Source organism: Melozone crissalis, unplaced genomic scaffold (assembly GCF_028551555.1).
Source record: "Melozone crissalis strain CALT ecotype California unplaced genomic scaffold, PUWL_Pcris_2 ptg000066l_1, whole genome shotgun sequence".
Taxonomy (NCBI): Eukaryota; Metazoa; Chordata; class Aves; order Passeriformes; family Passerellidae; genus Melozone; species Melozone crissalis.
In genome coordinates, this window is record NW_026535844.1 from 5,386,364 (window position 1) to 5,411,184 (window position 24,821).

A 24,821-nucleotide genomic window follows, 5' to 3' on the forward strand; every position below is an offset into this window, starting at 1 on the left:
TCTCGGTTGCCTCCTGCAGGCTCCTGCTCACTCCCCGTATGATCCCACTGTCCATCAGTGCGATCACAGTCTGCACTGGCATGGCAATATGATCCCAGAATAATGTCAATACAAACCCAGTACAGTCCCATCACGATCCCAGTACGATCCCAATATGGTGTCAGTACAAAGCCCCTACAGTCCCAGTATGATCCCAGTATGATATCTGTACAAGCCCAGTACAGTCCCAGTCACTCCCAGTACAATCCCAGTATGATATCTGTACAAGCCCAGTACAGTCCAGTCACTCCCAGTACGATCCCAGTATGATATCTGTACAAGCCCAGTGCACTCCCAGTCACTCCCAGTACGATCCCAGTCAAGCCCAGTCCCTGGCAGTGCTGCCACTGCTGGGATCCCCCAGCCCTGTGTGCGTTCCCCCCTGGCGGATGTGCCGAGAGGAGCCCCAAGGGCTGGCAGTGGCCAGGCAGGGTCCCCAGCAAGGCCCAGTTTGGATGTGCAGCCCCCAGTTTGCCCAGTTTGTGTCTCCTTTGGCCCGGGCCGGGTTCCCCCCGCCCGCAGCGGCTGGGAGCAGCCGAGAGCCCCGCGCTGCCCATCCCGACCTGTCCTGGCTCCATCCCCGCTCCTGCCGCGGGCTGTGAGGGCTGCGGGGACAGGGCACCGAGGGTGTGGCTGCTGCTGGGGGGGGAGTAGGAGGGAGGGAAAGGCCGGGATGAAGGGTGTTATAAATTGGAGTGGACAATCTGCCGAGTGAGTATAATCAGATTAACAATTTTTATTGATTACAGCAAGCAAGGCAAAAAGCAAATCAGCGCTGGGTGACAGGGGAGTCTCCGCTCTGCCAACTGCTGCCCGCTTCTGGTATTTCGTGGGGTTTATATACAGTCCTGCTTCCGGGTTGGTGTGTCTGTCAGGGTAGCACTCTGTGCATTCTCCTCCTGTTGCTAGGCGGTCGTAGTCTGCCTCCCGGTGGTCCGAGGGTGAAGGCTGGTAGTCTTTCACTTCTTGCCCCACGATCAACCTTTCCTTAGTTGGTATGGTTGGTCTGGTTCCTGGAACTTTAAGCTTACTGAGCAGATAAGCTAATATTGTGCTATCAATCATAGCAGGCCCGCTACCCGTGTCAACGGCCTCGCCCCTTACTCCTCGTCTAACAATAGGCACATAGGTATGTATAGTTACACATTGCTTATTTAGCCTTTCAACATATTAGCTTCTAACATTTTGCAGTTTCAGCCTTATGACATTTATTTTGCAGTATATTAGCCCGTTATATTAATCTTGCAACATACTAGCTTGTTATATCTTTCTTTGCGGTTTTTCTATTATTGGCTTTTCCCCTTTTCATAGTCTTTAGCAACTTGATGAACAAACTAAGACATTAACTCATTACAAAGGGGGAGGAGGAGGTGGGGTTAGGGAGGAAGAGCAGGGGGAGGGATGGAAGAGGAGGGATGAAGGCAGAGAGCAGGGATGGAAGGAGGAGAAGGAGGTGGGGTTAGGGAGGAGGAGGAGATGGGATGGAAGGGGAGGGATGGAAGAGGAAAAGGAGGTGGGGATAAGACAGAGGGGGAGGAGGATGGGGGATGGAAGGGGAGGAGTGGGAGGAAGAGGAAGAGGAGGGACAAAGGCGGATCAAGGCTGAGCCAAGGGAACCACTCTGTCGATCCCTGCCTGAATTCGCAGCCCCCACCTGTGGGATCATCGCCCCCACATCGCACCCATAAGCAGGGAGGGGGAGCTGGGCCCGGATATCCCGGGGGGGGTCCCTGGGTTGGGGTTTTGGGGGATGTTTGGAGAATGAAGAAGTCCAAGGCTGAGCGGAAAAGGCCTCTTGAGGGGACATCAGGGGGTGTCAGTGGCGGCTGCCGGCAGAGGCAGCCTGGAGGAGCAGAGCCCTGTGTCCCCCAGGAGCCCAAAGTGGGGAGCCCAGAGAGGGGGGAGCGCCGCCATTGGCGGGAGCCTCAAGAGCCTGAGAGGGGCAGGGGGGACTCCTTGGAGCCGCTGCAGCCCAGAGCAGAGAATGAGGGGAGAAGGGAGCCCGGGAGCTCAAACAGCCCTGGATCCCGAAATGGGGAGAGCGAAGTGGGGGGAGCTTTTGGCATTGCTGGGACTGCCAGCAGCCTGGGCAGGGTGGGCATCCAGGAGAAGGGGGACCCCCAATCCAAGTGTGACTCCCAGCAGCTGGGACAGGGGGGAACGCCTGAACAGCAAAGGGGAAGGACCAGGGACGGGGAACTCCTGGGAGGCTTTTTCAGGGCTGAATCTGGGTGTTTGCGAGGTTTTCCTGGAGACGAGGTGGCTGGTGACTTGGGCAAAAGGGAAGGTGAAACAGGAAAGCCTTATAAATATGATTGTCTGGCAAAAGATTTTTAGAATATAGAAAGTGTAAGGAAGACTGAAATGAAAGCAAGCTCTGAGATACCTCAGTTAGTGAACAACTGGAAAACAATGGTGTGGCCCAACTGAAGGTAATCCCCTTTTGATGAAACAATTCCCTCTGCTTGCAGACAGATCCCAGGTTCAGAGCAGACCCTACTGGCTCCGCAGAAGGGGTCCAAAGAGGAGTTTTTAGGGTTTAAAATGTAACACAGTATGGTGATGTAATGATTCTTACAGGCTGTATGTAAATTCTGTAGGATTTGTATCTTGTACTAGATTGGTTAATGAGAAATAGAATATTCAACACGGAAGAAGATTGATTGTATTGTAACAGGAACCTTACTCTCTTACGCTCTTCTCCTCTTACTCTCTTACCCTCTCACCCTCTCTACCCCTCTCTTCTCTTGGGCCTGCTCCGAGCTGTGCCTGGCAGCTCCAAGCAGGGCCCTGCACCCAGGCCCTTTGCAATAAACCGCAAGTTCCACGACCTGGCTGCAGAGCTCTCTCGTCTCCGTCCGTCCCGACCGTCCTACCCCCCGACCCTCCTACAAACACGCTCATCCCTTGTTTTCCCCAAACCAGGATTTCCCATTGCCAACTCCAGGGAGGCTGCGAGGAAGAGGAAGATGCCCCGGGACACTGAGGCAGGTGAGGAGGAAGTCAGTGCCCCTTTCCCCTCTGTGCTGCTCCATCTCCCAGCCCAGCACGGCCCCGGCTGCAGCTCAGCCCTGGGGGGGTCTCCTTGCCCTTGCCTGTGGCACGGAGGCAAATCCCATCCTGTCCTTGTCCTTCCTCCCCCAGAGCAGGAGCTGAGCATGGAGGGCAGGGAGGACAAATGCCCGCGGCAGAACCTGGTGGAAGAGGCCGTTTTGAGCGGCTCCACGGCGCAGGAAGCCAACGGGGAGGAAAAGCCCCAGAGATGCCGCACGAGGAGGGGCTGCAAACGCAGGCGGCGGGGATCTGAGGGGGAAAGAGCCAGCCTGGGCCGGGAAGGCGGCCGGAGACGGAGTCAGAGCTCGGAGCTGGTGCTCCATGAGCAGCTCCATGATGGGGAGAAGCCCCACACGTGCGAGGAGTGTGGGAAGAGCTTCAGGTGGAACTGCAACCTGATTGTGCACCAGAGGATCCACACTGGGGAATGGCCCTATGAGTGTGGGGAGTGTGGGAAGAGCTTCAGGCGGAGCTCCCACCTGATCAGCCACCAGAGGATCCACACTGGAGAAAGGCCGTACAAGTGCTCCGAATGTGGGATGTGCTTCAGCCAGAGCTCCGGCCTGATCACGCACCAGAGGACCCACACTGGGGAGAGGCCCTACGAGTGTTCCAAGTGTGGGAAGAGGTTTAAGACCAGCTCCCATCTCCTCCAGCACTGTCGGATTCACAGAGAGGAGAGGCCCTTCCGCTGCCCCGACTGCGGGAAGGGATTCAAGCACAACTCCGCCCTTGTCAAGCACCGGCGCATCCACACTGGGGAGAGGCTCTATGAGTGTGATAAATGCAGGAAAGGGTTTCCAACCAGCTCCCATCTCCTCCTGCATTATCGGATTCACACAGAGGAGAGGCCCTTCCGCTGCCCCGACTGTGGGAAGGGATTCAAGCACAACTCCCACCTCGTCACTCACCGGCGCATCCACACTGGGGAGAGGCCCTACGAGTGTCGCCAGTGTGGGAAGAGCTTCTCCAGCAGGTCTAACTTGACCAAACACCAACGGAGGCACCACTAAGGGAAGCCCTGCGAGTGCCCCGAGTGCGGGCAGAGCTTCGTGCGCTGATCCAGCTCCATCCCCCACTGGAGGAGGCACTTTGGGCACAGCCCTGGTCACTCACAATTCCTGTGATCCCTGTTGGGAACACACCTGGCTGCTTCGCCTTTAATTTCACCTTGAGTTTTTTCTATTCTCCATCTCTTTGCACTGCAAATGCCAAGAGGAATGGATCTGTCACCTCCAAACCACTCAAATCCCAGTGAAAACAGCTCAATCTTACCCCAAAAAGAGCTCAAACCCACCTCAAAAAACTCAATCCCATGCCAAACTCACTCGATTCCGCAGCCATCAGGCTGAGATGAGGTTGGGAAGTGATTTGGAGTCGTGGAATCTCAATTAGAGTGGTGGGATGGAGATTGTGTGGGGCTGGGTGTGTGGGATGTATTTGACAGCAAATAAAACTCTGAGACTTACTGATTTCTCTCCTGTTCATGTTCAGTCTGTTGCAGTTCTGTTTGCAGAGTGCCGCCTTCTCAGCTCATTGTCTTTGTGTCCCCTTTTCTCTCCTGCCTCTCCTTGCCTGCTCTGTTTCTCTCTCAGTGTCTCCGGGGACCCACGGACCACCAGAGACCCTGCCCTGATTTAATTGACCCAGGCACCACCAGAGACCCTCCCCTGATTAAACTGACCACTCCCCTGATTTAATTTAGCCTTTCCCTGTTTTAATTCCCCTTCCCCTGATTTAATTGATCCCTGCCTTGATTTACCTGTCCCCTTGCCTGATTTAATTGACCCCTGCCCTGATTTAGCTGTCCCCTTGCCTGATTTAATTGACCCCTGCCCTGATTTAGATGTCCCCACAGACCCTCCCCTGATTATTTATTATTTTATTTCCCAATTGTTATTTTAATTCCCAGTCCCAGGAGCTGAAGTCCTGAAGGCTGGCAGGGAAATGTCTCTGTAGGATTTTGCTCCATTTCCCTTCAAGGGCAGGAACATCTTTTCCTGGATGGGAGCTGGAATTGCACACTTTTGGAATGTGTGCAGGGCAATACGGACTGGCATCAAACATGGACTAGGATCAGATAGGGGTTGGGATCAAATATGGACTAGGATCAAACAGGGACTTGGATCAAACAGGGACTGGGATCAAATATGGACTTGGATCAAATATGGACTGGGATCAAATAGGGACTGGGATCAATTATTGATTGGAATCCAACAGTGTGAGATAAACTGGACTGAGCTTAAATTTACTGGGATCAAATACGGGCTGGGATCAAATATGAATTGGGATAAAAAATGGACTGGGATCAAATATGGACTAAAATAAACTATGGACTGGGATAAACTGGACTGGGATCAAATCAGGACTGGGATCAACTTTGGACTGGGATCAAATATGGCCTGCATCAAATATGACAGATTTTATGGACTGGGATCAAATATGGACTAGGATAAGCTATCAACAGGGATCAAATATGGACTGGGATCAAATATGGATTGGGATCAAATGGACTGGGTTCCTACAGACTGGGATAAACTGGACTGAGATTATATAGATGTGGTGGTTTGAGAGGAAGTTAGTTTTCTGGGATATGAAGTGGTCAGGCCAGTAGGTGCTCACATTTGAATACTGGCAGCTGGTTTGGCCACTGGGGACATTGGATACGCCTCTGAGAACTCAGGGGTTAAAAAGCAGAGCACTCCCGGGGGAAGCTCTCTTGGGTTCCAGCGAGGGAAGCAGGTCGGACCTCCCCTGCCCAGCTCCTGGCTGGTTTGGGGCTGGGTGAGGTAGGCCTGGCCCGAGGATGGAAGGGTGGAAGAGCCCCGAGAGGCATCGGGCAGCCACACCTCCCCCCCAGGAGAGAGAGAGACAGAGAGCGCCTGTGCCACCGTGAAATTTGATATCCTGTGCTGGCAGCACAGCCCGGCTGGCGGAGAAGGGCGGGGGGGGGGGGGGGATTCAGCGAGAAGGGGTCCCGCAGCTGTGGGAGCTTTGGGTGGGCAGAGCCTGAGCTTTTAACCCTTTTTCGGACAAGGAAAACTTTGCAGAACATTAACCTTTCCTAGAAGAGAGATAAGAGATGAAATGGAGGAAGGAAATGTGCAAGTGTGAAGGTCTGGGCAAGTGAAAGATGTCGGGAGAGTAGAGAAGAATCTTAGGTGGGAAGAGATGATGGAGTGGCCTTAGCTGGACTTTTCTTGTGTAGCCATGGACAGAACCATGTTTCCTGTGACACAGAGACTGCATCCAGGGGGAGGCAATGGCTCAGAGCCAAGAGGGTTCAGTGTTGGTACCCCTCAGCCCCAGGGGGCGAAATTTGGGGGGCACAGGTGTCCCAAAGGTGAGACTGTGCCCTTTTTGGAACGGGACAAAGCATCCTTAAAAAGACAACCCTAGAAGCAGCTCTGGTCCATGTGCAGTGGTGAGAGCACTGGACATGGAAGGAAGAGGTCACAATGGCAGATGTTCTCCAGGCAGTGCCACGAGTGACGTGGAAACACACAAGGTTTCAGCGGTGTTTCCTGGGGAAGCCTATGGCACAAGAAGGACTCCTCCCCTCTTGATGAACTGAGAATTGATTACCTAAAGCATGGTGATGGACCGAGAGTTTGAGATTTGGGGGTAGATGTGTTGGAAATTTGGTGGGGGGGGAGGAAATGTTTTTGGAAAGTTTTCATTTTCCCTGTGTGTTTCTTGTTACTTAGAGTTGTAGTTTAGTTAATAAAGGTTTATTTTCTTTATTTCTAAGTGGGGGCCTGCTTTGCTTATTCCTGGTCACATCTCACAGCAGACAGGGAGCATATATTTTCATGGGGACACTGGCATTGTGTCAGTGTCAAACCATGACACCTACGCTGCCAGTTGGCCTTTTTCCACCTCTCCAGCCATCCCCACAGAGCATTGGCTACTATCCATGAATCAGTGTAGAGGTGGAGCTTTGGCCATTTCTCTCCCTTAGCAATGTCCAGGGCCAGCTGAACAGCTTTGAGTTCTGTAAGTTGACTTGATCCACCTTCTCCTTCAGCAGCCTCTGCCACCTGTCGTGTGGGGCTCCATACGGCTGCTTTCCACTTCTGGTCCATCCCTGTGATGCGACAGGAACCGTCAGTGAAAAGAGCGTAGCGCGTTTCCTCTGGGGGCAGTTGGTTATAGGGAGGAGCCTCTTCAGCCCGTGTCACTGGTTCTTGTTCCTCTTCATCAGTAAGACCAAAGTTCTCACTTTCCAGCCAGTTTGTAATTATCTCCAAAATCCCAGGGCAATTCAGGTTTCCAATACGGGCGCACTGTGGGATAAGAGCAATCCGTTCACTCCATGTAGCGTCAGTGGTGTGGTGGGGGGTGGGAACCTTTCCTTTGAACATCCACCCCAGCACCGGTAGTCGGGGTGCCAGGAGGAGTTGTGCTTCCGTGCCAATCACCTCTGAGGCAGCCTGGACTCCTTCATAGGCAGCCAAGATTTCCTTCTCTGTGGGAGTGTAGTTGGCTTCTCACCCTCTGTAGCTTCGACTCCAAAATCCCAGTGGTCGGCCTCGAGTCTCCCCAGGCACCTTCTGCCAAAGGCTCCAGGACAAGCCATGGTTCCTGGCTACAGAGTAAAGCACGTTCTTCACCTCTGCTCCTGTCCTGACTGGGCCAAGGGCAACTGCATGAGCAATCTCCTGCTTGATCTGGGCAAAGGCTTGTTGCTGCTCAGGGCCCCAGTGGAAAGTGTTCTTCTTACGGGTGACCAGGTAGAGAGGGCTCACGATCTGACTATATTTGGGAATATGCATCCTCCAAAAACCTATGGTGCCTAGGAAAGCTTGTGTCTCCTTCTTATTGGTGGGTGGAGACATTGCTGTGATCTTGTTAATGACATTGGTGGGAATCTGACACCGTCCGTCTTGCCACTTCACTCCCAGAAACTGGATCTCTTGAGCAGGTCCCTTGACTTTGCTCTTCTTGTTGGCGAAGCTGGCTTTCAGGAGAATCTGGATGATTTTCTCCCCTTTCTCGAACACCTCTGCTGCTGTCTTCCCCCACACAATGATGTCATCAATATACTGCAGATGTTCTGGAGCCTCACCCTTTTCCAGTGCAGCCTGGATCAGTCCCTGGCAGATGATGGGGCTGTGCTTCCACCCCTGGGGCAGTCGGTTCCAGGTGTACTGCACTCCCCTCCATGTGAAAGCAAACTGAGGCCTGCATTCTGCTGCCAGAGGAATGGAGAAAAATGCATTGGCAATGTCTATAGTGGCAAAGCACTTTGCTGCCTTGGACTCCAGCTCATACTGGAGCTCTAATATGTCCGGCACGGCAGCGCTCGGTGGTGGAGTCACTTCATTCAATGCACGGTAGTCCACAGTCAATCTCCATTCTCCTTCAGATTTACGCACAGGCCAAATGGGGCTGTTGAAGGGTGAGTGGGTCTTGCTGACCACCCCTTGGCTCTCCAGCTCACGGATCATTTTGTGGATGGGGATCACAGCATCTCGATTCGTTCGGTATTGTCGGCGGTGCACTGTTGAGGTGGCAATTGGCACTCGTTGCTCTTCCACCTTCAGGGGATCTACTGCAGATGGGCTCTCTGACAGTCCAGGCAAGCTGTTCAACTGCTTGACACCCTCTGTCTCTACAGCAGCTATTCCAAATGTCCATCTGAGTCCCTTTGGGTCTTTGAAACACCCACTTCGAAGGTAGTCTATGCCCAAAATACATGGGGCCTCTGGGCCAGTCACAATAGGGTGTTTCTTCCATTCATTTCCAGTCAGGCTCACCTCAGCTTCCACCAAAGTGAAATCCTGGGATCCCCCACTCACACCAGCAATAGAAACAGACTCTGTCCCCAGATGTCTCGATGGGATTAGTGTACATTGTGCACCAGTGTCAACCAAAGCTTTGTACTCTTGTGGTTCAGATGTGCCAGGCCAACGAGTCCACACAGTCCAAAAAACACGTTTTTCCCCAGCCTCTACCTGGCTAGAGGCAGGGCCCCTCTAAACCTGGTTATCCTTCTTTCCCTGGGCATATGTCTTGGAGGTTCCTTCAAGGGGATCAAAAGTATTGTCATTATCATCATATGTGACAGTTCGGTTACTGGCCACTGGAGCTGCTTCCCTTTTGGAACTTCCTCTCTGAGTCTTCAGTGCACGCACCCGTTGTGCCAGAGCAGCGGTAGGTTTTCTATGCCATCTCCCCATGTCTTCTCCACAATCACGCAGGTAGAACCACAGCTCAGCTCGTGGGATGTACCTTCTCTCACCATCTGGGGAACGTCTGCGTTGGGTACCAGAACCTCTGATCTGTACTGCCAAGATTTGGAGAAAGCCCTCTTTAATCTCCTCCCTCAGTTTCTTGTGACGCTCCTCTATCTTGTCTTCTAATTTTTGCAGACGTGTTTCCACCGCTGCGATTCTGGCATGTGTTGGGCCATTCACAGTGTCTGCATACGCTCGGAGCTTCTTTGCCATATCCAGCACAATCTCCTCACCATCATCCCGCTTCATTATTGCTAAAGCAGAAGCGTATTCTCGTGGCCCAAGTCGTTCAAGTTTTCTCCACATCACAGATGTGCATGGTACCAAGTCTGGATTTACAGTGTTTCCATCATCTGAGAAGACAATCTCAGCCACTGCCATTTCCCTCAAGCGTTGAATCCCTTGTTCTATGGTTTTCCACTGGGTTTGCTGCATATAGAGATCGTCTGCGCACAGGTATTTTGTGCTACACTTCTTAGGAGCCATTCCCAGAGGCTGTGAAAGTTAGCCCTGCTCATCATTCCTTGGTCTATGACAGGATCCTGTGACAGGGATCCCAAATGCCTGGCTTCAGTGCCATCCAGAATTGTAGCCTCGCCTGCAGCATCCCAGAGACGGACCAGCCAACTAATTATGGATTCATCAGGTTGTCGGGTGTAATCTTTCCTTAGGCCACGAAGGTCCTTCAGGGAAAAGGACTCAATATTTGCGTCTGATCTTGCACCTGCTGCTTTGACTCCTGATTTTATGTCAGGAGGCATTGAGGTTCCTTCTTCTGTATCACCATCATCATCATCATCCACTGGTCGATTAGTTTTTTCCGTGCATTTCCCACTTCTAGTACTGGTAGCAACGGCCATGGGTTTAGATGCTGGCTTAGGCTCACTGTCTGGTCTGGCTGCTGGCTTTGAGCCTGGGCTGTTGGCTACAGCTTGCGTGACTGGGATGGCTGATTTATCTCCCTGCCCCCCTGCCTCTGTCTGCTGCCCTACAGTATCTAACAAAGTGCGATAAGCATAGGCCAGGGCCCAGCTTATTGCAATTAGCCTTTTCTCCTTAGAATCATCATGGCACTTCTCTTTTAGGTATTTCCCCACTTCTGCTGTGCTCTGAATTTGTTCCCATAGAAAATCCCAGTCTACAGGATCAGAAAATTCCTTCAGGGTTTGGCCTATATTTTCCCACTCTCCACACCACTCAGGATTTTTCACGCCTGCATCTGCTTCTGGGTCAGGGGTCTCACAGCTCCTCTGGATATCTCAGCCCTCATTCTAGAGAAGCTGCAGACCATATAGAGGAAGCTTACCAGATTAAATACCAGAAAGATGGTCTCTTTAACATTCAGGGGAAACTGAACATGCTCAAAAAGTGACATAACAGATCCGAAGGAGAAGAAGGAAAGTGAAGGCTGGAAAGTCTTATTCTCAGCTCCTCCTCTAACAGACTGAGTGCAATTACTAATAAATTCCCAAAACGTACTACTGGAATTGGGATGCAGGGTAGGATGAAGAAACCATAAATCATACATATCGTAAACAGACGCCAGTATCTTTGTAAACACTTTATAAGTCATTATCACCAAGGCCAGCACAACAGCTATTCCAATCCATACCCCTCTACCGTAAAAATTACTTGTTAAGGACAATAATCCTAGTGACCATAAAGGTATTGAAACCTCAAAAAGGTCTAGAGCCCAGAGCCACACGAAGGCTTTCACACCCGGAGACATCAGGGGTTCAAGCAGCATGGCTACTAACTGCTTTAACAACGACAAACACACAATTAATGGAGCTTTTTTCCAACTTTTCCAGCCCCACATTGGGCACCAATTCATGAATTTGTCCAGGTTTAGAGCAAATTTGGGGAAAGAATCCCCCAAAGGAGCTCCAGTGAGAAAAGCAGATCCAATCGGCCCCTCCCCCCAACTGGTCTGTGAGGAAAAAATAACTCCTTGGAGAAAGGAGGAAAAAAGCTGTTTATTAAACAATAAAACCAAAACAATATCAAACAATGAGACCCCTTGCCACTCTAAAAGAGATGACAAACTGAGAAAACCCCGGGTTGAAGCTCAGCTCACTCAGTCTCTGATCAGTCCCTCCAGTGCTGGAATTGTCGCAGGCCAGGCCTGGCCTGGTGGGCCACAGCTGCAGCTGCCGGTGCTCTCCTGGGTGTTCAGTCCAGAGCAGTTTCAAGAGGTCCAAAGAAAAAGGGAAAAAAAACAGTCCAGGGAACTTCTTTGCCTCAGCTAGCTAAAACTAACTAAAAAGCAAAAGAAGAGCTCTGTCCCGCTGTTTGTTCATCCACAGACAACACAGTCCAGAAGCAGGAATGTGGAGGAGGAGTGCAGCGTCTGAAAACAAAACTGCGCGCTTCTTCTCTTCCCCCCTTCACTCTCTGGAACACTCTTTAAGGTACAAAACTTACTATTCAACATAAACAGAATGAGACGATTGGGGATAAAAGCATCATAGAGTCAACCCAGGACAAGGTCTAAGATTCAGAGTGGATTGAGAGGCCCCTGTGTCCATCAGAAAATGCCTGCTCTCAATGCAGACCCACCCTGAATGTTCTCAAGGGCTCCCGTGTGGAGGGTCCCTGGTGTGATGGGAGCTGTGACAGCCCTGCCAATCCGTGTCCATCAAGGGGTGGACTTGCTGGTCCTGAGGGTGCTGCTGTCTGTGCTTGCAGTGTCCTTGTGCCCTGCAGCTGGAGCCCTGGTTCCTTGCCAGGGGCTGTTTGGGTGGGCTCTCCCCTGCCGAGGAGGGCAATGCCTCTGCCAGGTGCTTGTGGCCGAGCCCGTGCCCTGGGTGCTGGGGCCCCCTTGGGCCCTGGGGTTGATCCCTCAGGGGCTGTAGGAACTGTGCCCTGGCCTTTGCCTTCAGCTTGGCCTTTTGCTGCTCCCTTCTTGCATTCACCTGCTGTGCCTTTGTGCCCAAGTGCTGCAGGGCCTTCTTGTGCCCCTCCTGCAGCTCCCTCAGTGCCTGTGGGTGCTCATCCTCTGAAAGCTGCTGAGCTTTCTGCAAAATCATTTGTATGTCCAGTAACCCTAATAAAATCCTTAAAAGATAATCTCCATCCTAAAATGTACAATGCACATTCCTCAGGTGTTCCTTGTTCCTCCTCCCTGTGCTCAGGGTGCCCTCCCCAGCCCGTAGCCCAGAGCCGCTCCCTGTCCTGCCGCAGTGTCCAAAGGCGCCCCCGGCGGGCAGGGCCGGCAGCTCCGCGGGGCCGGGCAGCGGCCGGGGCGTCCCGCAGCCTCCTGGGGGCCGGGGGCCGCTGCCGGCCCTGCCCGGGGCTGGTGGGGTCAGGCAGCGCCCGGCGCTGAGCCCCGGCTGCCCCACAGCCCCGGCCCGGCCCCGCAGCTCCCCACAGGCCCCCAGCCCGTGCTCCCGGTGCCGCAGCTCTGCGCCCGGTGCTGCCGCTGCCCCCCACAGAGAAACCCGCTGAAACCCTGACCTCCTTGTTTTCCTCTCATGGACACCGGGGATACAAAAGATCTGGATCAGCTGACAAGTTTTGAGGCTAAGACCCTGCTGATAAACATCCCAATCCTCAGTAATTTTTCTCTTCTTCCTCTTTTCCATTGTCCTTTCCCTTCCCACATAGATTCCTCCTGCTGCTTCCTGCCTTAACCATATTGCTGCACACTCCCCTTCACGCAATCCCTTTGCAGCACACCAACACCATCCATGCCCTGTTGTCCAAATGCAAGGGGAATTTGGGGAGGTGGGAGTGAGGCAGCGCCAAGGCCGGGGCCCCCCCGCGCTGTCCTGGTGGGAGCGGCTGCAGTGGGGACCGAGTGCGGGCGGGAGCGGCCGAGAGCCCAGCGCTGCCCCAGCCCGACCTGCCCCAGCTCCATCCCTGCCCCTGCCGTGGGATGCTGTGGGTTTGGGGGCAAGAGGGAGCCGGCAGTGGGTGCTGGGCCTGGGGCAGGAGGAGAAGGGAAAGAGAAGCAGAATTGAGGAACAAAAGGGTCAAACAATGCATGTGGGAGGAGAAGGTGGGATTGTGCAGGAGAAGGAGGAATAGCAGGAGGAAGAGGAGTGTGAGCAAGAGTAGGGACACAGGAGGAGGAACAGGAAGAGGAAGCAGCACAAGGTTCCACCTCTCCCTCTATCTGCAGCCTCCAACCTCAGCCCCAGGAGTGTTGCCCCCTCCTCCACATGCAGCAGATGACCGGGGATTGGGATCCACTATTTTCCCAAGGGTGAATCTTGGTGTTTCTGAGCTTTATTGGGCTAATTGTTGGTGCTTTGTTTTTTTGTGGGGGCTGAATCTTTATATTTGGAGGGGGCTTTTGCTGAATCTTGATATTTGGGGAGTTTTTGATCTGTGTCTTGATGTCTGGAGGACTTTTGTGCTGAATCTTGGTGTTTTGGAGGTTCTTAGAGAGACAAGATGCCCAATGACTTAATGAGATGAACTTGGGCAAGGAGGAGCTCCCAGTCCAAGGCACTCTCATCTTGTTTTTTTCCCCATACCAGGATTTTTCATTCCTAGGGCGTGTGTGAATGAAGGAGGAGGAAAAGCCCTGGAGATTCCGCACGAGGAGGGGCAGCAAACCCAGCCCAGGGAGCTGTGGGGAGGAAAGAGCACCCCTGAGCCAGGAAGGCGGCCAGAGATGCAGCCAGAGCTCAGAGCTGGTGGAGAAGCCCCATGGCAGAGAGAAGCCCCACAAGTGCTTGGAATGTGGGAAGGGTTTTAGTCGGAGCTTGCACCTGATCCAGCACCAGGTGATCCACACTGGGGAACGGCCCTATGAGTGTGAGGAATGTGGGAAGCGTTTCAGCTGGAGCTTCAGCCTGAGGCAGCACCAGGTGATTCACTCTGGGGAGAGGCGCTTTGAGTGTGAGGAGTGTGGGAAGAGCTTCAGCCACAACTCTGTCCTGATCCAACACCAGAGGATCCACACTGGGGAAAAGCCCTTTGAGTGTGGGGAATGTGGGAAGAACTTCAGGCAGAGGGTCCACCTGATGCAACACCAGATGATCCACAGCGGGGACCGGCCTTACGAGTGTGGGGAATGTGGGATGAGCTTCAGCCAGAAGGGGATGCAACACCACAGGATCCACACAGGAGGAAAGCCCTATGAGTGTGTGGAATGTGGGAAGAGCTTTAGATACAGCTCTGGCCTGAGGAAACATGAGAGCATCCACACTGGGGAAAAGCCCTATGAGTGTGGGGAATGTGGGAGGAGCTTCAGAGAAAGCTGGGCCCTGATTCGGCACCAGGTGATCCACACAGGGGAACGGCCCTACACCTGCTTGGAATGTGGGAAGAGCTATGGGTGGCACACTGACCTGAGAAAACACCAGCGCATCCACAGCGGGGAGAAGCCCTACAAGTGTCCCCAGTGTGGGAAGAGGTTTCACAGGAGCTTCGATTTCCTCATACATGAGCGGAGTCACAGGGAGGAGAGGCCCTTCCGCTGCCCCGACTGTGGGAAGGGCTTCAAGCAAAACTCCAAACTCACCATCCACCGGCGCATCCACACGGGGGAGAGGCCCTACGAGTGTGGGGAGTGTGGGATGAGATTCTCATCGAGCTCAACTTTGACCCAACACCAACAGAGGCGCCACTAAGGGAAGCCCTGTGAGTGCCCCGAGTGTGGGAAGAGCTTTGTGTGCTGCTCCAGCTCCATCCCCGTTCCTGTGACATCAAGGAGTATTAAATGGTCTTGGAGGTATATTCTGGGTTGAATATTTGGTGCTTGTATCCCCAGTCTGTTCTGTTAATGCTGAATAAGAAGTTTTGCACCTTCAAGACTTGTCCTGAGAGTGAAAGGGGGAGAGAAGAAGCACAGAGTTTGTTTTCAGAAACCGCACTCACTCCTCCACATTCGTGCTCCTGCACTGTGTTGTCTGCAGATGGACAGACAGCGGGACAGAGCTCTCCTTTCCTTTTAGTTAGTTTTAGCTAGCTGAACCAAACAAGTTCTTTTCCCTTTTCTTTGGACCTGTTTAAACCTGCTCTGGCCTGAACACCAGAAGAGCATGGGCAGCTCACGCCTGTGGCCCACCGGGCTGGGCCTGGCCTGTGACATTTCCAGCATCAGAGAGATTGATAAGAGACTGAGTGAGCTGAGCCTACAGACCATGGAGGGAATTTGTGAGTTTGTCTCTCTTTTAGAGCAACAAGAGGTTTTATTGTTTCATATTATTTAGGTTTTATTGTTTAATAAACAGTTTTTTCCACTTTTCTCCAAGGAGGTATTTTATTTTTCCTGAACCAGTTGGGGGAAGGGCCAATTGAATCTGCTGTATTAAAGGAACCCCTTTGGGGGTTCTCTCCCAAATTTGCCCTGAACCAGGACAAGGTCTTTTCCAACTTCAGAGATTCCACAATTTTGATTTCCTATTGCCCAAGGGTGTCTTCTGTAGCCAAATGGTGAAAAACTGGGGAAAAGACCAAGATTTTGGAGACAGTGGGATAGAAACTCCACCAGAAAAGGTTCTTCCCTTCTGCCCAAGCACATGGATCCTCAGCTGGTATGGACAAGGAAATCCCTTTCTTTTGGCCATGATTTTGTTTTAATTTCTCTTTATCCCTTTAAAATATCCCATATTGAGGTAAAAATAGACATTGAACTAGGACTTGGGTGTGGTCAGGGTAGGACGCATGGACACATGGAGAGAGACTTGGGGACACATGGATATTAACAGGGATGGGGCCATTTGTGGGGACATGGGGGGACACGGGCATGGATGGAGATGTGGGGGACAATGACAGGGATGGAAACATGGTGGGGAGACAGCCATGGGTGAGGACATGGTGGGACATGGGCAGTGACATGTGGGGCCATGGCCATGGCCGGTGCCTTGGGGAACTTGCAGGGGATGTGGGGGATGCTGGGTTTGAGGGGGTTGAGGGTTCCTGGGAGGGACTTGGGTCTTGCTGAGGCCTCTGGGGAGCCCAGGCTGAATGGCTCCAGCTGTGCTGGGAGACCCTGGGGGAGGTTCTGGGGCAGCTGCTCAAGGACCCCCTGACCTGGAGCCCCAGCCAGGCATTGGGCTCCTGGAAGGGGATGAACATCCTTGTCCCCAGGAGGGAAATCCCAGCACCCCCAGGGTGTCAGGGGCAGCTGAGGGGCCACAACAGGGAGGGGAAAGCCAGAGAGAGCTGTCACACTTCTAAGCTACACCCCAAAAGTCCCAAAACGGAGGGATTCCTCCCAGGAAAAAGCAGCCAGGAGATGCCAGAATTGAGGGAAAGGGGAGATGTGACCCTCCAGACTGAGCAGGAGGGGCCTGCATCCCCCAAAACCAAGTCCAGGGGTGAGGGCTGGGGCTGGAGGCACAATGGGGAAGGGGTGGAAGAGCAGAGGAAAAGAGGATTCAGAGTGCAAGAGGGATGGGACCCCCAAATTGAGTTGGGAGGGGTCTTTGGGTTGGAGGAATGATGGGTGAGGGAAGGGAACGGTGGGGATGGAACAGAAAAAGAGCAGTTCCATGGGGATCCCATTGTGTCCCCATCATTTGATTCCTGGAGTGATTCCCTGGGGCTCTGGGGGGGAATGGATCCGCACTGGGTGGGTCCCCAAGCCCCCTGCCCATCCCTGGGGGGTTCATGGGGGGGTTCTCTCCAGCCAAATGCTTGTGATGCTGCAGCCATGGGGGAGAGGTGGGATCTGGAATGGGCAGGGAAGGAAGAGCAATAGGAAGAGGAAGGAGAGGAGGAGGAGGAGGATGAAGAAAAGGAGGAGCAGGAACAGGAGGAGGAAGAGGAGGAGTCACAGCAGAACCACGCTTTTCCCACCTGCCCGCTGAGTCTGCAGCTCCCCTGGCCCTGGCAGCATCGATTCCCCAGATCCCACAGGTGAGCAGGGAGGGGGAACTGACCCCAAATCCATCGGGGAATCTCTGGAAGGGTTTGTTTTCAGGGGAGGGGATGTTTGGATCTTGCAGGTCCCCAAGGGTGAGACGCAGATGCCCCTTTGGAGACATGTGGAGGGTTCCTGTGGCAAACTGGCTGGGGAGGTGGTACCAGTTTGGGGGGAGATATTGGCATCAGAGTGGGGAGAGCAGCAAAGGCCAATTCTGGCAGCTTGGAGGGGTGGGGGAGGCTGGAGATGAGCAGGGTCTGGGCCTGCCTGGCTGTGGACAGGGCTGTTACTTCTGGAGCTGGACTTGGGCAGCAGGACCAAGGGCTCACCCATTGTTTTTCCCCCAAGCCAGGATTTGTCAATCCCAAACTTTGTCTGGATGGAGCTGGAGGAGGCTGCAAGGAAAAGGAAGATGGCCTGGGACACTGAGGCAGGTGAGGAAGAAGTCACTGCCCCTTTCCCCCTCTCCTCTGCTCTGTGTCTCAGCCCAGCATTGCCCCTGGCCGCAGGACAGCCCCACTGCTGACACCATCCTGCCAGGGATGAATTGGTGGGATCCCTTCCCCTTCCCTCTAGCATGGAGGCAAAAACCATCCTCTCCTTGTCCACAACTCCTTCCTCTTCTCTTTCTGTCCTTCCTTCCTCATTCCTTCCTCTCCTTTTCTTTCCTTACCCCAGGCACTGAGCTGCAGATGGAGACCAGGGAGGACAAATCCCTGTGGTATGCACATTTCTTTGAACAGAGACATAATTCTCTCTCAGAGGATTTTTCCTGGGAAGCTGTGGAAAGGCTGAGAAAGCTCAGAGAGGAAGAAAACAATTCTTATCTCACTTGCTGCACCTGTTGTTTGGCACATGTGGAATGTGTTATGGAGATTGTTTACCAAGAGTGATTTGTTAATTGGACACTGGTGATGGTTGTTTGGACTGATTGACCAATTAGGTCAAAGCTGGGTCGTGACTGTCTGGAAAAGGTCAGAGGTTTTTCTTTAGTATGTAATTTAGTATAGATTTAGTATAGCAATAGTGTAATGTAGTATAATATAGTATAGAATAAAGCATCTGTTCAGTCTTTGAAATCATGGAGTCAGAGCACATAATTCCCTGGATGGGTGAGACAATGTAGAACTTTAACAAAATAGAAATACATTTTTGGATTTAGGTGAAAAGTGCTGTTCTGAGCCTGTAACTTGTTTATCTGTGCTTAAGACTCCCTGTTCTCACAAGAGAGGAAAAAAAACAAAGAAAAAATCTTGTGCTCACAGAATGGCCTCGACCAAGAGAAGGAATTCAAACCCCCAAGATAAGTGGAGGCCCCTTTGTTGGGGGCAAAGGATGAGGCTGACCAGAGAGCTCCCTGCGCAAAGGGCAAGGACTGATAAAAACTAATTGCAACCTGTAACGTGAAATCAGTGAAATGAATATGAATGAGACTATATGCATATGTATAAGCAAGGGGGAATTCTCAAGGGTGCGCGTCTCCTTTAGGGAGAACAACAATTCCCACATGTGTCCAGCGCTAAACATACCGGCTTTACGACTTTTTACAAAGTTGTGGAGTTTCTCTTTTTTCCACTAATCATTTTGGCGAGCCAGCCAGGCGATTGTCTGTCCCTGCAGGGGCGGAAGGGAGGACGGACTCCTGGGCGCTCCCTGGGATTTTCCTGGAGGAGCTCTGCTCCATCTCGGCTTGCCTCCTGCGGATACAGACAATGACCTGCTGATGTGCAGATACACGGTATGTCTGTCAAAGGGCCTGGGGGAGATAGGGCTGCTGATAAGTCACTCAGAGACGTCTGAGTGCACAGCCTCGTCCCTGTGCTTGCAGGCAGCCATCGACCAGGAGCACGGTCAGCGGCAGAGGTTCCCGGTTGATAGCGCGACTGGGAACGGGTTCATTGTTCAATAGAGCGGCCACTAGCGACTCTGGGGTGAGCCGAGTGAACCCGAACTTTGTGTGCTTGTGGTGTCCAGACATTGTATGGCTAATGCGTTGTGTGGTTAATGTTGGCGTGTTTGTAATTGTGTGAGTGTGTGGTGTATAAAACAGACCGAGCGAGTGAGTGAGTGTACCCACGGCGTGCGGGGGCAGTTCTACCCATGTCTGAAGCGGCCAGGTGAGGCCTGGAGCACTGTCTGGGGCAGGCTGTGAGGGCAGGGAACACCCCATGGAGTAGTGGAACAAGTGGAGAAATGTGGGTGAGGACATTTAGTCATTGATTGTGTTTAAAGGTGGTGGTGTGTGATTTGTGTAGATTGTGCACATTTTACCCGTAGCTAGATGAACTCAGGGGATTCTTCTGCCCCCGCAGTTTGGACTTGGTCCCTGGAATTTTACTGTGTGCTGTTATTTTGATTGTGTCCAGAGTGTGTGAGGATCAGAAGAGGCTGATAAGCTGATGTGGGTAGATGCTGAAGTGTTGTATGTTGGGTTGTGTTGAGAATAGTGGGCACTCTTAAGAGATACCCCTTTCCCAGTGAGTTTGAGTGGTTCTTCCCCCACATTATGGTAATTTGATTCTCGGTACTGTAGGCTTGTGTTTGTGGAGATTTTAGTATTTTGTTTGCAACAAGTGTAGCATTTTACACAGAAAAACTGCCGTATGGTCATATATGTTTAACTGTGGCAAAACAAATTAAAGGAATTCCAGGAATTCCCTTCCCACAGCAACCTAAGCCCTGACTCTCATGAATTTGAGATGCAGGGCGTGTGTGTGTCTGTGTGGGCATATCAGAGTTTTTGCTGTAACAGGCACAGCTTTTTGCAAGGCAGCAAAGTGAGTGTCAGTAGAAACAATGCTTGAATTAGATTGTGCAGGAAGAGAACTGGGAAAGAATGAGATTTTGTAAAGCAGAGTTTAGGTGGAAGAGACCAAGACAGGCACTTTATAATTTATGTTATTCTAAGGAAACCAAGGCTACTCAGAGAGCTCTAAGGAATTTAGTAGCAACTGGTCATGAGAAGCAAAGAAGTAACAGGATGTTTGAATTATTAGAAAAGAGAGTTTCATGTAATTTAAGAAACCCAGCAGAAATAATTAAAGCTGAGTGCGTTCAGCTTATTTTATACCCCAAGACTTTGAATTAAGGCAAAAGGCTGGGATGGGGTAGAAAGATGGGAGCTAAGAAAATGGAATTTTTAGTAGACACAGGGGCAGCAAACTCAGTGTTAAATAAAGCCTCGATGCCTGTAACAGATGTTATGGTAAGGGGGCAACTGGCCAATCTGAAAAATCATATTTTGCAAACCATCAAAATAGTCATGGTTTTTTGTATATGCCCAACTCTCCAAAGGCCCTGTTGAGTAGGGACTTGTTGGAGCGGATGGAAGCAAAGATCACATTTAAAGACGGGGATATATTTTAGAGGTAAAGGATCAAGAATATGGAGATATATTGAGCTTAATTTTAACAATTAGTGAAACTGAAATTGAAAATAAGGATGAAATTAACAATAATAGATCCAGTGTTTCCTGGGGTATGGGCCTCTAACATAGTAGGGAGGGCAGAGAATGCACGTTCTGTGCAAGTTAAGGAAAACAACAAGCTAGGGTCAGGCAGTACACCTTGTGGCAAACCCATACACCCTACTAACATGTTTGGCAGCTGAGCTACCCTAGTTTACTGTTTTAGATCTGAAAGAGGCCTTCTTTTGCCTCCCTATCCATGAAGCCAAGCAGAAAATTTTTGCATTCAAATGAGAAAATCCTAAAAGCAGGCACAAAACCCAGCTCACATAGATTGTGTTGCCTCAAGGCCTTCAAGGCTTCAAAATTCCCCTACTCTGTTTGGAGAACTGTTGCAGTGTGTTGCAATTTCCTGTTTTAAACTTCCCAGTCCCTTCCCCAGGTGTGGCAATACCTCTCTTCCCCTTCCCCCCTCTCCCCCTGCTGGGCTGTCAATCAGGCTTAACATTCCAGCAAGGCCATCGTGTGGTTGTCAGGTTCAAAGGATGCAATCCAGGCCTGGGGTCATTGGCCTGTCTAGGTGTCCCTCGTCCCTTGAGACCCTCCTCTTCCTACTAGGTTGGTGCTTCACCTGTCCCTTCCGCTCCCCCTGTCCCTGGGCTTAAATTGACCAAGGACCATGTGCTCGCGATTCTGTTGGAGCTGTTACCTGAGATTCAGACCTCTGTGACCATGGAATAAACTCTGGATATTAACCCTCCAACAGAATCCGTCTCCTTTCTTGTGGAGAGGTTAGTTCAAGAATGGCTTAAAGAAAAAGGCCATGAAACATACAATTGAGAGAAAAGTAAGAGGTAAAAGTAAAAGCAGTTTCTAACAGCTCTCAGCCTTCTGATTTGTGTAAACAATTAGACTCTCTCAGGCATCATTCTATAAACAATGGAGTTCTCAGCTTGTCTTCCCATGGCAAGCAGAACACCGTCCTTGGGAAGGCCTGTTATCCTGAGAACAGATGTAGAGGTTTTGGGAACACTAGTTTCTGTTTTAGTTTCTGGTTTCTGTTTTGGTTTCTGCTTATGATAAACAATTGTAGGTATTCTAAAACAAAAGGTGTGGTTACAGTTTTCTCTGTTAGCCTATCATGGAGTTGGATTACAGAATATTCATGAAGTTCGTTAGTATTGTTATATAAGGTGATTGATTGATCAATAAAGTTGAGTTTCGATGCATAACTATGGTCGATTCTCCCTTCATCTCCCACAAATGGTCGACCCCGGACGTGATAGTCGAATTCGGACGTGCCGAATTACGAGGAGCGCTCTTGGGGATAACGGAATACCACGGGAGGTGAGGAAGGTGTCCAGGTTCCGAGGTGCAGCAGCGGAACGGCAATAAGCACGATAAAAAAACGGACGGAGTCTGCCGATGGAGCGGACGGAGTCTGTCGATTCGTGCCGGCCCTAGGCGACCGTAAAAGACGGGTCCTAGCTTGGTACGTGTGGCCGAGGTCGGGAGGTGCTGCAAAGAGCGCTCAATTTTATTTAGAGATGGACCGACAAGCCGCATATGATCTTTTTATAACTTTTCTGCAAAAGAGGCAGATTAAGGGAATTGATTTACAGAAAGAGTTACCAGGGCTCTTAGCGTACGGTGTAGAGAGGGGAATCTTTGTTAATCCTCATACTATCCATGAATTATCTGAGTGGGGTAAATTTGGTGATTTATTGTGGCAGGCTACTTTGGATGATGATAAAACTGCCAGGAGGTTGGGTAAATTATGGCGGGTCATTAACACTGAGCTCTTACAATTTCAAGCTGAAAAAAGGGCTGCCCGCCAGGCTACTGCCGCTCATGATCGGAATGCAGAATACCATCGAGATAGGGAGTTTGATAAGGACTCCGGCACTCCTCTTGGCCCTGCATCGAGGACGGTTTTATTACCAGCCTCGCCGCCTCCTTCTGCGAGCCAGGCTGCGAGCGGAGTTTCGAGCCAGGCTCCGAGCCAGGCTGCAAGCGGAGTTCCGAGCCAGGCTCCGAGCCAGGCTGCGAGCGGGGTTCTGAGCCAGGCTCCGAGCCAAGCTGCGAGCCAGGTTTCGGGCCAGGCTCCGGTGAGTCACGCTTTGCAGAGCGCTGTATTACCTGTTTCGCCGCCTCCTTTAACAAGTCAGCCTCCCCCAATAAGTCAAGCTTCGCAAAACGCTTTATTACCCTTAACGAGCCAAGCTCAGCAGGCTGCTCAGCAGGGTGCTTTATTGCCCGCGTTGCCGCAGGCTACACAGAGCGCCTCTGCCTCTCCTGTGTCTGCTATATCACAGCAGCCGGGGCCACAAATGCATACTCCGTTCCCAAAAAACAATCAGTCGGTCCCTGGGTCGGAAAACGACTTGGCGGTGACGATTGCTCGGGATAGAAGAGATGCATGGGCAGCCTTGGCCAAAGATGCCATGGACAAGGGAGACCGGGAGCTAATGAGCATGGCTAACGAGCTGGCTTGTCCAGTTGTCTTTACCCCCCAGGCGGGGGGGAGCCTTCAGGCAACGATCAGTGCTCTGGACTGGAAAATGTTATCTCAGTTACGAGCGACTGTCAGCCAGTTTGGTTTTAAGAGTGAGCCAGCTAGGCAAATGCTAGACTATATTTTTGACACTAGCATTCTCCTTGTTAATGATTGCCGTGGTGTTGCGGTGTGTCTTAAGCTTCTGGGTCCCTTTCCCAGGTGTGCCTATATGCCTCTCCCTTCCCCCTCGCCCCCTTGCTTAGTGTGTTGTGTCAGTCAGGCTTAACATTCCAGCAAGGCATCCTGTGATTGGTCAAGTTCAAAAGATGCCCCTATGCCCAGGGGTCATTGGCCTATGTCTAGGTGTCCCTCGTCCCTTGAGACCCCGCCCCTTTCACCTGGTTGGTGCTCACCTGTCCCCCCCCTCCCCCTGCCCCGGGAGCTTAAAAGGTGATCAGGCCATGTGCTCGTGATTCTGCTGGAGAAGCTGCTGCCGTCCAGACCTCTGTAACCATGGAATAAACTTCTGGACATTAAACCTTCCAGCGGAATCCTCTCCTTTTTCTCTTCACCATCGCCAGAAGCTCTCTCTCCTGAGGTAAACGGAGTTCCTGACAAGCCTGGACTTGCTCAGTGCCCAGCTGCAATCTCCAGCAGCCAAGGTATCTCTGGGGTGATTTACACCACAGTTGCTGCCTTTGGCCCAGCAGCGAGGGTCAGACTGGCCCAGGCACCATCTAACTGATAATATTGGATTCATATTCCAATATTTTGGCGTCCCTGGGTGGGCAAGCGACTCTGCAGCCCGAGAACGGACTCCCAACACCTCGGAGAAGCTTCTGGCAGCCGTGCATCCAGCTGGAAGGGCTTTGGTTGCATAGCCCTCAGCTAGAGACTTTGGGAATATTCCCAGAAGAAGTTTCGTGGACTGTTCGGTGCCTCTGGAAAGCCCAGCTCTTTTGTGGTGAGCAGATTTTCCAGAGGGAGGACAGGGGAGCCTCTCTCGTGCCCAGAGAGAAGTCCTGTCCGGTGAGGAGACCTTCCTGTACCCAGCCAGCTTCAGCTTCCATTTCAGGTGAGTATTTCTGCTTTCAGTAGAGCAGAAGCTCAAAAACAGACTCTGCCGTGAGTTCTGTTCCTTTTTTTTGCCTTTGCATTTTTGGCTGCGCAGCCCCACAGAGGAATTCGTTGCGTTTTAGCTTTGCTTTCTGCCGTGTGTTTCACTGTCTTTTGGAATTCGCGCCGGAGCGGCGGGAGTGCTCTGCCCTTCCCCCCCACTCGGCAGCACAGCGTGCTCGGCTCTTTCCACGTGGCCGGGGGATCTCTCTCTCGGTGCGGGGGAGGGGGGGGCTCTCTTTCCACGTGGCCGGGGGATTCGTTTCTCGGTGCGGGGGAGGGGGGGGCTCTCTTTCCACGTGGCCGGGGGATTCGTTTCTCGGTGCGGGGGAGGGGTGTTCTCGGTACACGCGGCGCGGGGGGGGGCCCGGTTTCGGCTTGCCACGTGGCGTGGCTGCTCTCTCTGCTCCGCGGGGGGGCTGCATTCCACGGCGGGGGAGGCTTTGTTTCCACCTCGGCTCGGCAGGGCGTGCCCTGCTGTTGCTGCCCGGGAATTTTAAAAGCAGTACATACAGCTGCATTGTGAAGCTTTTGTCTGTTCGTTATCGCTTTCTATCTGTGGTTTCTTTTCGAAATCGGTAGCTGATTTTAGGTTCGTTTTTGGTCAGGCAGGATTAAGTACTTTGCTTTTTACATCTAACATGGGCT

General features: G+C 52.0%; 3 pseudogenes; 2 read left to right on the forward strand and 1 right to left on the reverse strand.

The window, feature by feature from the left end:
* LOC128945560 (uncharacterized) overlaps positions 1 to 24,821 on the reverse strand; it is a 1,627,138-nt pseudogene that overhangs the window by 1,025,993 nt on the left and 576,324 nt on the right.
* LOC128945477 (serine/threonine-protein kinase PAK 3-like) overlaps positions 1 to 24,821 on the forward strand; it is a 142,288-nt pseudogene that overhangs the window by 22,590 nt on the left and 94,877 nt on the right.
* Positions 39 to 23,165, forward strand: LOC128945540 (zinc finger protein 345-like; annotated as a pseudogene).